At 40.3% G+C, this 13,762-nt stretch overlaps 1 protein-coding gene across 2 annotated transcripts in view; it reads right to left on the reverse strand.

Moving 5' to 3' along the window:
- The window catches only part of LOC311521392 (uncharacterized protein), a 351,557-nt gene extending 348,130 nt beyond the window's left edge, over positions 1–3,427 (reverse strand). Inside the window, exon 1 of one of the 2 annotated variants that reach the window (XR_014711882.1) lies at positions 3,385–3,427. The gene's annotated coding sequence lies outside the window, so the exon portion shown is untranslated. The other variant, XR_014711883.1, reaches the window with a different exon arrangement.
- Positions 3,428–13,762: the final 10,335 nt, after the last annotated feature.

Raw genomic sequence — 13,762 nt, forward strand, 5'->3', positions numbered from 1 at the left:
CTTTTTGGTTAGCCTAGCAATACAGTATCTGCTATATTTTTACTTTTAGAATTGACAGACATACCAGTTAAAATTATAAACATAGATTGTTGCAATTTTTTTGCAGAAGTTTTCACCATGAAGACATCAACTGGACATATAACTAGCTTAAAATACCTTTCTTTTATAAGAAGTAGGTGACTTTCATTTACAACATTCACTTCTGAAGCAAAGTAGAATATTGAAGGTACATTCTATGTTGAGTGTCAAATTAAATAAATAAATCACATTGTATGTACTGTACCAGGAAATATTGCATTTGATGTACATTCAGCATAACTGGCTTCAAATAGATTACATCATATTTTTTTTGTTTTAACTATATTACAAATGTTGTTTCAAATCTCAGCACAACCCCATCTTTTCAATTAACTTATTAATAGAAACATCAGAGATTTCTGATTCTTTAATCTTTTACCTATACAACACACAAAGGCATTCACAGCATTAACCCCAAGTTCCCAGACTCCTAGATTTTCCATTTTATGTCATACTGTAAAAATGGTTAATAAGATCAGTAATTTCAGATTTTTTTTAATTTTGACCATCTGTTCAAAAGGATAAAGGCAAAGAGGGCTTATTATTAAACCACTCAGTTACTTTCAAACACACTAAAACGTATTATTTGTATATCTAGATTGTTCACCTTCTATTGACTTTTGATACACACAAAAGATTACTCGTACTATCATAATGACAAGGACCCCAGTGATGGACCAGAATCCCACTGTGCTAGGCGCTGTACAAACTCAGAACAAAAACACAGTCTCTGCCCCAAAGAGCTTACAATCTAAACGTAAGACAAGAGACAGATAAAGAGACGCACATGGGGAAGTACAACAATCAGATAATATTGGTCAGAATTTATATAGTGCTTTTCAGAGTAAGACATTGTCTTCACTGACACAAAAGTGGGAGGGGGGGACGTGAGATTTAAAAAAAAAAAAGTGAAATAAGTAATATGGGATACGTAAAACCCTAAGAGGAGACAAGGCATTTGTAGTGTTTACTTCAAAGTAGCTACATGAGGTCTGCACTATACCCTGCCACCCGTGGTTGACCTCACCTAGTTTATCTCATAGCAAACACTACAAATACCTTGTCTGCACTATGTTTTTACATCATCATAGCTAACATACCTTAAGCTGAACTAACTCAAGCTGTAGTTTATATCCCCAACAGTATACTCATCTCAAGTTAAAAGCACCACCACACTTAAGTTAATGGATGGTGTGTGTGGTTGTAGAGTTAGGGGCAACATTTTAGTTTATAATTCTAGTTAACTCTACAGTGAGGACAACCCTAACTGTCTGATACAATAAAAATTTATCAGCAGAATTTAAAAAACCATCTGCAGAGTAACTATGGGGGGGGGGTTAAGTCACATTTAATGTCACTAAAGCATTTATCAAACTAAAGCCATGCTGTTTATCAGATAAAACCACAACATATATTATTATTATTATTCTAGGGCTGGTCAAAAATGTAATTGCACAAACATGTCACACCATATGAGTGGATATGCAAATTTTAGTTTTAGAAAGAGAGAGAAAGTCAGGACAGCTAGATGGCAGAGAACAGAAAACAGAGCAGAAGCAAGTCAAGGTAGAGATAGATACGCTATGTATCCTCCACATATGGCTGTTCTTGCAGCAGGTGTACTTTACATGCCTCTTCACTTGACCACCAAGCCGCACACTTAACTGTTGAGCCTCTTCCATATGAAGGGGGAAAAAATAACTCAAAACCAGACTTTAGAGAGCAGAGTGAAGGCCCATTGAAAATCAGCAGAGACTGAAGGAGCTAAAGAAGAATTGCTCTCACACTGCTGGCAACAATTAGGAGTTACAAATCAGCCCAGATTTATTAACCCAAAACGTTGCCTGAAGAAATGTGGAGGAGGAAGAGTGACACAGAGCAGGGGGAGAGGTGTCATTTTAAAATATTCCCTGTTCCTCTTCCTTTCTTTTTCTCTACTGGATCAAATTTATGTTGAAGATGATGGAGAAATACCTCATCGTCCATCAATCACTGAATGCCACTTGCCATCCACCCACCCAGAGCAGACAACAGGGACTCCCAAAAGAGGAAATTTCAGTCCCCAGTCAGCCTGGTCACCCCCCTCCTCAATTCTACTGGGAGAGCCTGCCACAGAGAGCTCCGTACCCCTTCCTCACCTTGCTTCCTGACAGAGCTTGGCAGCCCGTCAGCGTAACCCTTTGCCTGTTCACCCTCTCTCTACCAGACAAACCCCGCCACTCACCCACTTCTCTGCCAGTCCAACAAATCAGGACACAGCCAAGCCCTTCTTATCCCTATCTTCCAGTTAAATCTCTCCCCCCCACCCTTGGTCTCCTAGATACCAGTCTCCAGCCACCCTTCCTCCCCTCCAAGTCACACAGCATTCTCCCCCCATGACTCTTCTCTCCCAGTCACACAAACCATGTCAGCCCACCCCTCGCCCCATCTCCCCAGACAGGCGCTTTCCAGGCCACTCTCTCCTTAGCCTTCCCCCACCCTTAGTCCCCTCCCTCACACACTGGGGCGCCCGCAGCCAGCCCTGTGCCCCTTTCTCTCCCCCTAGACAGACAGACAGACCTGGAGCTGGCTGGGGCAGGGATGTATGGGTGAGGGCAAGAGCCCTCCAGCTACAAGCCTCTGCCGTGGGCGTGGGGCTTCTTGTTGTGCTCACGGTCTGCGGGAAGGTCACTTGCAGCTGTCACTATACGCCCACCCCCAAGCCACTCGGCCCACAACGGGGGAGCGGGGATGCTAAGGACCTTCCCCAGGTGCATTAAAAGTGCCTCGACTTCCCACACATGCAACACAACCACCCCGAGCCCACCCTGCATAGCCCCACTGCAACCAGGCCACGCCCCAGGGCCCAGCCCCACGGCCACCCCAAAGCTCCGCCCAGCCCCACTGCGCCCGGGCCAGCCACGCCCGAGAAATGCCCCCGACGCACCCTTTCTAGATAAAAAGCAATTTCGCGGGGAGGGGAGACGCCCCAGGGCCCCTCTCCCCTTCCGGCCGCAAACTCCTTCGCAGCTTCTCCCGCTGTTTGCAGCCCGCGGAGGGTCCCCACCTGCCGCGAGTTAGTTGCGCGCAGCCCCCGTGGTCAGCTCCGCCAGGCATGGGCTGGGCTGGGCTGGGGCTGGCCCCCGGCATCGAGAGCCTCTGCACCAGAGCCCGGAGCCTTCGAGCGTGTCCCCTGCTGGCGGGCTCGGGTCCCCCGGCATCGAAGCCACTCACCTCGGCCTCAGCCCGGCTCCTGCAAAGCGGCTGGCTCCTCCCAGCCGCACCTGCCTCGCCCCGGCTCCAGCCCCGGCCCCGCCAGCGCCTCACCTTTCTCCGCGCTCGGAAGTCGCTGCCTCAGCGGGCGGGCCCGGGGGCGGGGGGAAGCCGCCTCTCCCTGCGCTCCCCACCTCCGCCCGGGGCTGGGGCCGCGGCAGCACCGCCCTGCACCTGCCGCAACGTGAAGCGAGGGCAGGCGCCGGTGTCCGGACAGCGCCGCTCCCCTGGCGAGGGGGTCCTCGCAGGGCACCTCCGCACAGGGGCCCGGCCTGCCCTCACCCTGGCCCCGCTCTTTGCCTCGTCCCGCCTGTGCTCTGCCGGCAAAGCCCCCCGCCTGCGACGGGAGCTGTCAAACACACTCACACGGGGGCCCGCGAGAGCAAGTTTCAAATTTGAGGGCAGGGGGAAATTATTTCAGAGGCTTCAAACGTGGGGACGCTAAACACCGTTAACGGAGGCTTTAAAAAGCGTAATGGAGAGGTTTGTACTCGTCAATGTGACGGAAACAGTGGTCACTGGGGAAAGGAGGATCAGAAGATAGCTGTATACAGTGAAAGTCAAATTCAGAAGGAGAGCTGAGAGGCAGAGGTTCAAATATCATTCAGCCAAATAACTGGAGGAAATTGAATACAATTGATATAGCTCAATCTTTTCATTTTTGTGTTTGGCTTTCTTCTTGTTTACTTATGCTTCGTTATAAGGTTAGGCTAGGACTCTGAATTCCTCTTTGCCAGCTGCTTTGTACTTTTAAATAAGTTTTGAAACCATCTAGAGGCCAGGGGAGGCTCTCTTTCATATCTTGTGTGAATTGAAGTAAATATATCTGAAGAATAAGGTTACACTTACAGAGTACCTATAATCCTAAAGCAATTCACAGACTATCCTGATCCTGCAAACTCTTATACAAATGGGCAATTTAGTGCATGCCCTTAACACACATAAGTGTTTACAGGATATAGGCCTATATATGTATGTCACCAATAAAATGCAGCCTTCTCTAATAAAAAGCACAATAACGAACAAGAGCAGAGTATATCTTACTATAGTATAGTAGGAGATTTGGGGTAAAATGCCCAAACAAACCTTTACTCTTAGAAAAATTCCATGGAACCTTTGAACAGGGTTTTGAGAGGAATCTGATTGGGGGAGGGAAGTTTTGGATTGTGCTTGCTGTTTAATTTTTTGTAATATATGTCAGGTGTGCTTATAGGCTTAGATTTCCCCCCCCCCTTCCTTTTTGTACAAAGAGAAAATAAAATAAACATTGATGCAGAATATTAAGCACTTCAGTTGTGAATGCATCATCCTACAGGCTTTACCAAATTACTTTATAAAAACTCAGCAAATCCATTAAAAAGTAAAATGATATTTCCTATGTCTTTCATTTATCAAACCAACAAAAGGGTAAAAAAGGAGGGGATTGTTTGTTTTTAAGTATATTAGGAACAGAAAGAATCCTAACAACAGTATCGGTCCATTACTAGATGAAAATGGTAGAATTATCAACAATAATGCAAAACAGGAAATAGAGAACAAAAATATTTATTGATCCTATTTGGGAAAAAATCAGATGATATAGTTATATCATATGATGATCATGATACACTTTCCATTCCAACAGTAACTCAGGAAGATATTAAACAACAGCTACTTATGTTAGACATTTTTAAATAAATAAAATACTGCAGTGGCTGATAGAAAACTTGGTTAATAAAGGATTGAAGGATAGTGTAACTAATGCCAATCAACATGGTTTTATGGAAAATGGATCCTGTCAAGCTAACTTGATATCTTTTTTGGATGAGATTACAAGTTTGACTGATAAAGGTAAAAGTGTTCAATTGATTTTTGCCTTGTTTTATAACAGGCTACATAAAAAGTACTAGCAAAGACAGTACAAACTAAAATTTCACACAGACAATGACTTGTTTATATCGCTCTATGTACAATACACTGTAATGGAAGTACAATATTTATATTCCAATTTATTTGTTTTATAATTACCTGGTAAAAATGAGAAAGTACAATTTTTCAGTAATATTATGTTGACACTTTTGTATTTTTATGTCTGATTTTGTAAGCAAGTAGTTTTTAAGAGAGGTGAAACTTGGGGTATGCAAGACAAATCAGATTGCTGAAAGGGATACAGTAGTCTGGAAAGGTTGAGAACCACTGTAATAGACTTCTGTGTAAGGCATTTGACTTGGTACTGTTCAACATTTTGATTAAAAATTAGAATGATACAAAATTAAGATGGCACACATGAATTAAAAACTGGCTGACAGGTCTCGCACTGTAACTGTAAAGAGGGAATCATCATCAAGCACAAGGGATCAGTTCTTGGCCCTACATTATATAACATTTTTATCAATGACCTGGAAGAAAACATACAATCATCTCTGATAAGGTTTGCAGTTGATACAAAGAATGGGGGAGTAGTAAATATTGAAGAGGACAGGTTGCTGATACAGAGCAATCTGGACTACTTGGTAAACTGGGTGCAAGCAAACGATATGCATTTTAATAGAGCCACATCTAAGTTATATATCTAGGAACAAAGAATGTATGCCATCCTTACAAAATGGGGGATTCTATTCTGGGAAGCAGTGACTGAGAGACTTGAGGTTCACAGAAGATAATTACCGAACATGAACTCCCAGTGTGACACCCTGGCCAAAAGGGTTAATATAATCTTTGGGAATATAAACAGGAATCTTAAATATGAGAAGGGCAGTTATATTATCTGAGTATTTGGCGCTGGTGTGATTGCTACAAGAATACTGTGTCCAGTACTGGTGTCCACAATTCATGAAGGATGTTAATAAATTAGAGAGGGTTCAGAGAGAAAAGCCATGAGAATGATTAAAGGGTTAGCAAAAACTGCCTTACAGTGAGAGATTTAAGGCATTCAATATTTAGGTTAACAAAGAGAAGGTTATCTTTAAGGGATGACTTGATTACAGTCTTTAAGTACATACATAGGGAACAAAAATTTGATAATGGGCTCCTCAGTCTTGCAGACAAAGATGTAACAAGATCCAGTGGCTGGAAATTGAAACTAGAAAATTCAGATTGGCACCAAGGCATTCATTTTTAACAATGAGGGTAATTAATCATTGGATCATCTTACCAAGGGTTGTGGTGTTTTTTCCATCCCTGGCAATTTTAAAATCAATAGTGGATATTTTTTCTAAATGATACACTCTAGTTCAAACAGGAATTAATTCAGGGAAGTCACCTGTATGATACAGTTGGTCAGTTTAAATGATCACATTGGTCCCTTCTGGTTTTATAATCTATGAATCTGTGGAAAACCCCGAAATAGTAAAATGGCTTCCTTTAGGATTCTAATCATATTGGGCCCAATCCAGCTCCCATTAAAGTCAACAGAAAGACTCCCTCTGATATTAATAAAGAGTTGGATTGAGACCATCATACATGGACCAAAGTCTATGCACTGTAATAACAGTGCTGAATGAAGAGTGTATCCTAAAATCATTGTTAGAATTTAAGAAACATATAATAAAGTTTAAAAAAATCAACAATAACCTATAATTCTGAGATGCACTACTCTTTACAGTGGATTTGTATACTTGTACTGATTAAGTGATCACAAATAATTTTCCTTTGCAAGTTTATGTGATGTTAAGTCACACCAGCAGGCCCCTATATAGGATGATATCCTCCAGAAATGTTGTATGTTTCAGACTCAACCTTCCCAGTATGCATAAAGATAGGAGTTTTACCTTCTCCATACATGTTTCAATATATATTTTCAAAAATATTATTGTGCTTCATGTTTTACTGCATTTTTAAAAATGTATATCTCAAAATAATCTCAATATGTTTCTTTTATGGTGGTAAAATGTTAACGCCCAAATATGAATGTCCATCCATTCTACATCTAAAAGTCAGTTGTTCAGCAAAGATTAGATTTCACTCACCTCATGCCAGCTTTTCTTCACATGTAGGCATCTACAGTTCAGGAAAAATGTAGCCTAATCTTGATTCACAACACAAAATTATTCAGGTAGAACATTGTTTGTGGTGAGAGATGTGTATATAAATTAAATTTCCATCTGTGACTGATTGTCACTAGGAGGAACCATCAACTTTTAACCACATTGATTTAAATGAAGTCTTGCAGCCTAATTTGTAAAGAGATTTGCAATTTTCTATAGTAAAGAAGCCAGCATTTCATTTCTGCAGTCTAGACACTTATGTATACCTAATACCCATTAAATAGTTAACTCTTGTACATCATTCTGAAAATGTAAAGCATGATATAGGTGCTAAGTATTATCACTAGTAATCTTCTAGCTTAGCAAGCAAAAACCTTGAAAATATTAAGCACATTGAAACAGAGAATGTGTTCCGTTTTGTTTTTTGTATTCAAGCATCTGTAATGTCATATTCTACAAAATAGGACTGAAATTCTTGCCATTTGTAAAAGCTAAATTGTTTTCCATTTTTAAAGGTGTTTTATTCATTTATTCAAACTAAGCTTATAGACTGTTTTTGTCTATAGACATATTATTTACATAAGATCTCTGAAAGACGTTTCATTATTGCAGACTTAAACATTTGTTCATTCGAAGAAATGTATATAGTAAACAACAAAATTCTGCTAACAGTTTACAAAAATAATACAGTACAATCTAGGTTACCAGAAATGTGGGGATCCATTAGTCTTGCTTATATCTGAGTCATTATTGATGTACATTGTGTATAGCTGGAATTTCATAGAAGTATGTTAATTGAGATAGGAGTACACAAATATCTCCCCATCACCATGTTTGATATATTTTCTGTAGTAACACATATCCTTGTATTATAGCAAGTTGAAAATGTAATAGTGAAGATTAAGTTTTGACTTTCTCAGAACCTCTTTTTCAGTTGCTCATAGCTTTCTCAAATTTCTTTGGGGCTAAAATTCACCATGCTTGGATCCAGTGCAAAAGTGATTTTTCTTTCTAAGTTTTAGCTTTTTGAATTAAGCAAGAGTGAGGAAAATAAAACTTTTGCCATGTTACAAAGTAAAATGTTTGCATTTTTATAGCTCAAAATGGTTGAAGTTAGAGACTACAAATGTAGTATGTTTTATAGTTCATATTCAGGAAGATAATTAACCCAAGTTTGGAATCTGATTCAGTAGTTTTATAGTGATATATTTTAAAAATTGTTTTGTTCATACATACCTTTTTTTTAAACCACCTGCACTTTATATGGTAGCTTGTACGGTTATGAATGTGTGGCAGTATTAAATCTCTTTTGTATTTGGCTGTTCTTATCCTTATAAATAAGGCCTTAAGTGCTGAGCCATCTTTAGGCAGCTCAGAGCTGGAGCTAAAGGCTGCTCATCCTTTAAGGTTGCCTAAGAAGCTGTGCTGCCTTGCAGTCTATGCCAGTAGCCCTACTCATGATGAAAATATGCAGCGACATATAGGGGACCTACATCAGATCTAAGCAGCAGTAGTTAGCAGGCACATTTGTAGCAATGTCATGTGGTTGCACCCCAGTTTCTCCACTACCTGTTGCACTCCCATTCCCCAGCCACAAATCCATGGAAAGACCGCTACAGGGCCTACAAATGATGTGTGAGAATGCATCAGAGCAACTGCTCTCACCCCTCTATGGATATTTGATCGCTTTCTTGGCGTATTGTGCTACCTTCATTTCATGCAGTGGAGGGTATCATGTGTGGCCCCCTTACTTGTAAAGGTTCTTTTAAGTACTCAAAGGCAAAGTTAGAGCTCAATCTTTAGTTTTATGTTCACTCTTAAAATCTTTAAAAGATGTCATTGCCCCCTAAGGGCACCTTTAGCATTTCACATTTTTTAAAAAAACGTGGTTGTTGTGGCTTTAGCAAACAAACCACATGTATCACAGTTAACTTGAAAGTAATTATAATGGAAAATTCCTGGGATCTTGAACACAAATCCTTTAAAGCCAGTTGGTTATAAGCAAGCCAGCATTGTCTCCATTACATTCTGGGGTGGGAAACTCAGACCACAACTTTTTTAACAGGCTAACTAATCTCAAACCTCTGGCACTGGCTTCACTGTGCTCTTGGAAAGGGAGGCTGGTGAGAAGCTTTTTCGGAGGAGCTGCTGGAAAAGATGAACACTTTGGGATGTTATAAAAAGAATCCTGAGAGTCATGCTTTTTGTCACGGTCATGATGTAACCAGTGCTCTTTAAGAAATCTAATGATTTTATTTATGCAGTTGTTGTATGCAGGTGAATGGTATCAACTTAAAGATTTTTCATTAATGCTTTTTCCTTAAATTTCACAAAAATTGGTAAAACTCAACAACAGATTGAAAGGTACAATAATTTAAATTATGTCAATGCAATCCTATTTCTACAAGATGTAAGACTTAATGTCTGGTAGCACAGGCATACTTTTTGTTAATTAAAAGCAATGGAATTCAGCACTTTACACTTGAAATAATAGTTGGAAAATAAGAATAATTACATAAAGTTCCAAACTTCCAGAGCCAAATCCTTTTTCTTTACTCAGACAAATAGTTCTACTGAAATCCCCTTAAAAAAAGTTAGAGAGATTTCTTATATAAGTAAGGGGAGAATGATTTGACTAAATAATTTCAAAATCTTTATCTTGGAATGCACCAGACCTTGTGCAGTTATAATAAATTCCTTTGGCTTGCAGATGGTATTAGAGGGCCTCTATATATATACTGGAACTGTTACCCAGGGTTTTATGAACCCAAAGCAGTGGTAATGTAATTTTATTTTTAGGCAGTATCAGGAATAAATAAATGAGGACATAGCTTTTTTGTCTGATAAACAATTGGTACCAACCAGAGTTCTTTTATCTAAAACTACTTTTTTTTATGTGGTCTTAAGCACACACACATATATGCTATAGCAATAGTTTAGAGCACCCCAAACAATATAGTTACCCAAAATCCAAGATGGTTTCGAGTGATTACCAGCCAGGCTTCCAGGGCCCTCCTTCCATCCAGCTGATAGGGAGTTTAGGTGTCAGTTCCCTCAGACTGCTCTGAGGTGTTTACTTTTACTTAATTTTTAATACCTAATTTTTACAAAACAGATAACACACTAGGGGTTACTATAAGTTACCATAGTAACCCTACTGGGTTACCAAAGTTTTTAGCTGTAACAAGTTACTTATTTTTATTAGCAAAACATTTTTAATATGTTAGTTATAACAATAATAAATCTTATATACTAACAGGTTTCAGAGTAACAGCCGTGTTAGTCTGTATTCGCAAAAAGAAAAGGAGTACTTGTGGCACCTTAGAGACTAACCAATTTATTAGAGCATAAGCTTTCGTGAGCTACAGCTCACTTCATCAGATGCATATCGTGGAAGCTGCAGCAGACTTTATATATACACAGAGAATATGAACCAATACCTCCTCCCACCCCACTGTCCTGCTGGTAATAGCTTATCTAAAGTGATCAGGTGGGCCATTTCCAGCACAAATCCAGGTTTTCTCACCCTCCACCCCCCCCCACAAATTCGTGGGGGGGGGGGTGGAGGGTGAGAAAACCTGGATTTGTGCTGGAAATGGCCCACCTGATGATCACTTTAGATAAGCTATTACCAGCAGGACAGTGGGGTGGGAGGAGGTATTGGTTCATATTCTCTGTGTATATATAAAGTCTGCTGCAGCTTCCACGATATGCATCTGATGAAGTGAGCTGTAGCTCACGAAAGCTTATGCTCTAATAAATTGGTTAGTCTCTAAGGTGCCACAAGTACTCCTTTTCTTATATACTAAGGGACTTAAAACCAAGGTTGGCTATTTAAACATTTTTTTTTTATTTTTATGGTATATTAATTTTTTGTTGTTGTTTTAATTAGCAAAACTGCAATTATGCAGCTGGTTTGGCCTTGCCTTTCAAAGTCCTAACAATTATTCCTTGCTATGTGGTATTTGGTTTTCAGCTAACAGTAGCTTGACACACAAAATGGCCGGCTACAATTATGTTAAATTTAATTTTCTTATAACAGAACAAATCTTCAGTCAACTAGGACTTCATCATCATTGTCATTCCACAGCACATTATGGCCACTAAGATCTTCCAGCTGGTAGTGGGGACAGAACTCAGATATTTTTCTAGAAACTCAGGACCCTGACTTGAGTGCTCTCTTTTGGCTATAACACAACTGAATAATATGATCCCATCCAGCAGAGGGGAGCTATCTCATTACAATATTATACCTGCATAAGACCTCTTCTAGGGTGAAGGGATGTTTGTCTGTACGTCCAGATAGATATACATATATACACACTTCCACACAAGGGTAAATTTTTTCTTTGTTCTACACAAGTGCTTAATAGTGAGACAGGGGCACAAGAATCCTCTTCTCTACTCCCTCCCAAGCATAGGAGCCTGACAAAAAATTGGCCACATGCTCTCTTGTCACTAGCTAGCTAGCACTTAATGGCCCAAAATGGGTGTTAGAGAGGCAAGCTTGGTGAGGTAATATCTTTTATTGGACCAACTTCTGTTGGTGAAAGAGACAAGCTTTTGAGCTTACACAGAGCTCTGTAGAGTCCCACTGAAGTCAACAGGACTGCACATGGGCGCTGGGGTCTGTGATCTGCTTGCATGGATCTGACCGAAGGATTAGGGCCAAAGTCTTAATCTGTATTTCTTTAAATAATACAATAGTCTAGAACAGTGGTTCCCAAACTTGTTCCGCCGCTTGTGCGGGGAAAGCCCCTGGCGGGCCGGCCCGGTTTGTTTACTTGCCTCATCCGCAGGTTCGGACGATCGTGGCTCCCAGTGGCCGTGGTTCGCTGCTCCAGGCCAACGGGAGCTGCTGGAAGTGGCGCAGGCTGAGGGATGTACTGGCCGCCGCTTCCAGCAGCTCCCGTTGGCCTGGAGCAGCGAACCACGGCCACTGGGAGCCACAATCGTCCGAACCTGCAGACGCGGCCGGTAAACAAACCGGCCCGGCCCGCCAGGGGCTTTCCCTGCACAAGCGGCAGAACACGTTTGGGAACCACTGATCTAGAAACCTCTAACACCAGACTTTGCCTTCAGCCCCAAAGGATGGATACTTTGTAACCTTTGGATGCAAATAATAGGGTGATTCTGACTGGGTGGCAGGGGCTCCTCCTACTCTAGTTCTCTTTCTAGGCCTCTTGCTAAATTGCTTCTATGTTCCTTACTCCCTCAAACTGCACAATGAATGTCTTGATTATACAAACTTTTAAACAGAGAAATTCAAATCCAAACATTGTCAGTTTAACAAACCAGATAAAATTATAATCAAACAAATACAATAACCTTAAAATATAACCAAAAGTTACATTTTCACACATAGGAAGTATAACTTTTCTGCTGTTGTTAAAGTTATTGTGAGTTTTCACATTTTGAATGGTTTGGAATAGAAACTCTGTTGCACGGATTATATTCAGGACTATAGGGTGTATTGTGTCACAAGCATGACTAGAATATCATGCCCTGAAGAAGGCTGGGGTGGAAGAACCTTTAGCTGGTATTAAAACAAGATGCCAAAAGAATCACATCCTCTAGTTGTTGCATTAATAAGACAGACACATTATTAACCTCATCCAGGTGGAAGCAAAGGAAGCCAGAAGCTTGAAACTATGCCTACATGTGGTTTAAAATGTAGACATTCAGACACTTCTATCGAACAGCTGCTAATTTTATTGTAAAGGAATGGAAATATAGTGACTTGTGGGTAACAAACAATTCCATAGCGGATTTAAGTGCATATTTAAGTGTCCATGCTGCTTGGTGCCTTAAGTGGTTGGCCCCAATTCAGATACAGTATACAGATTCATCAAGGGATCACTAAGTGAAATGAACAGTAGGTACATTTAGACTCAATAAAAGGAAATACTTTTTTTACACAGCAGATAGTCAGCCCGTAGAATAAACTACTCAAAGAGGTCAGTGTAAAATAGTGTAGCTAGATTTTCAAAAGAACTAATTAATTTTATAAGCAGTAAGATTTGTAGCTATGCATTTTAAATTAGGAGTAATCACATTGCATATTTCATGGCTTAAACTGATCCCTGCAGGGGTTAGGTTGGATTGGAATACACCATTGTTCTACTGGTTAGGTCCATTACAGGAAGAGGTTATTTCACTTTCCTATGAAGAATAAAGTATATCAGCCGTTGCAGGAGGCAATATACTTAATTTGCTATATCCGCTGTAATGCAGTATGGCAAATTCTATGTTCACATCAGTCTAGAATGATTCACACCTATGGAGTAGACTAAGGCAGTTACAAAATTAGGGGAAAATGTCTCTCTTGTTTTGGGATGGTTTATTTATTTATTTATTGTACTAGCGTGCACAGTCCTAGTGAAAAAATTGTCCCTCTCCTGAGGAAATTACAATGTGAATAAATAAATACAATACAACAGACACACTGGCAATCTGGAAAAAGATAT

This window comes from Lepidochelys olivacea (genome assembly GCF_965140295.1).
Source record: "Lepidochelys olivacea isolate rLepOli2 genome assembly, chromosome: 1".
Taxonomy (NCBI): Eukaryota; Metazoa; Chordata; order Testudines; family Cheloniidae; genus Lepidochelys; species Lepidochelys olivacea.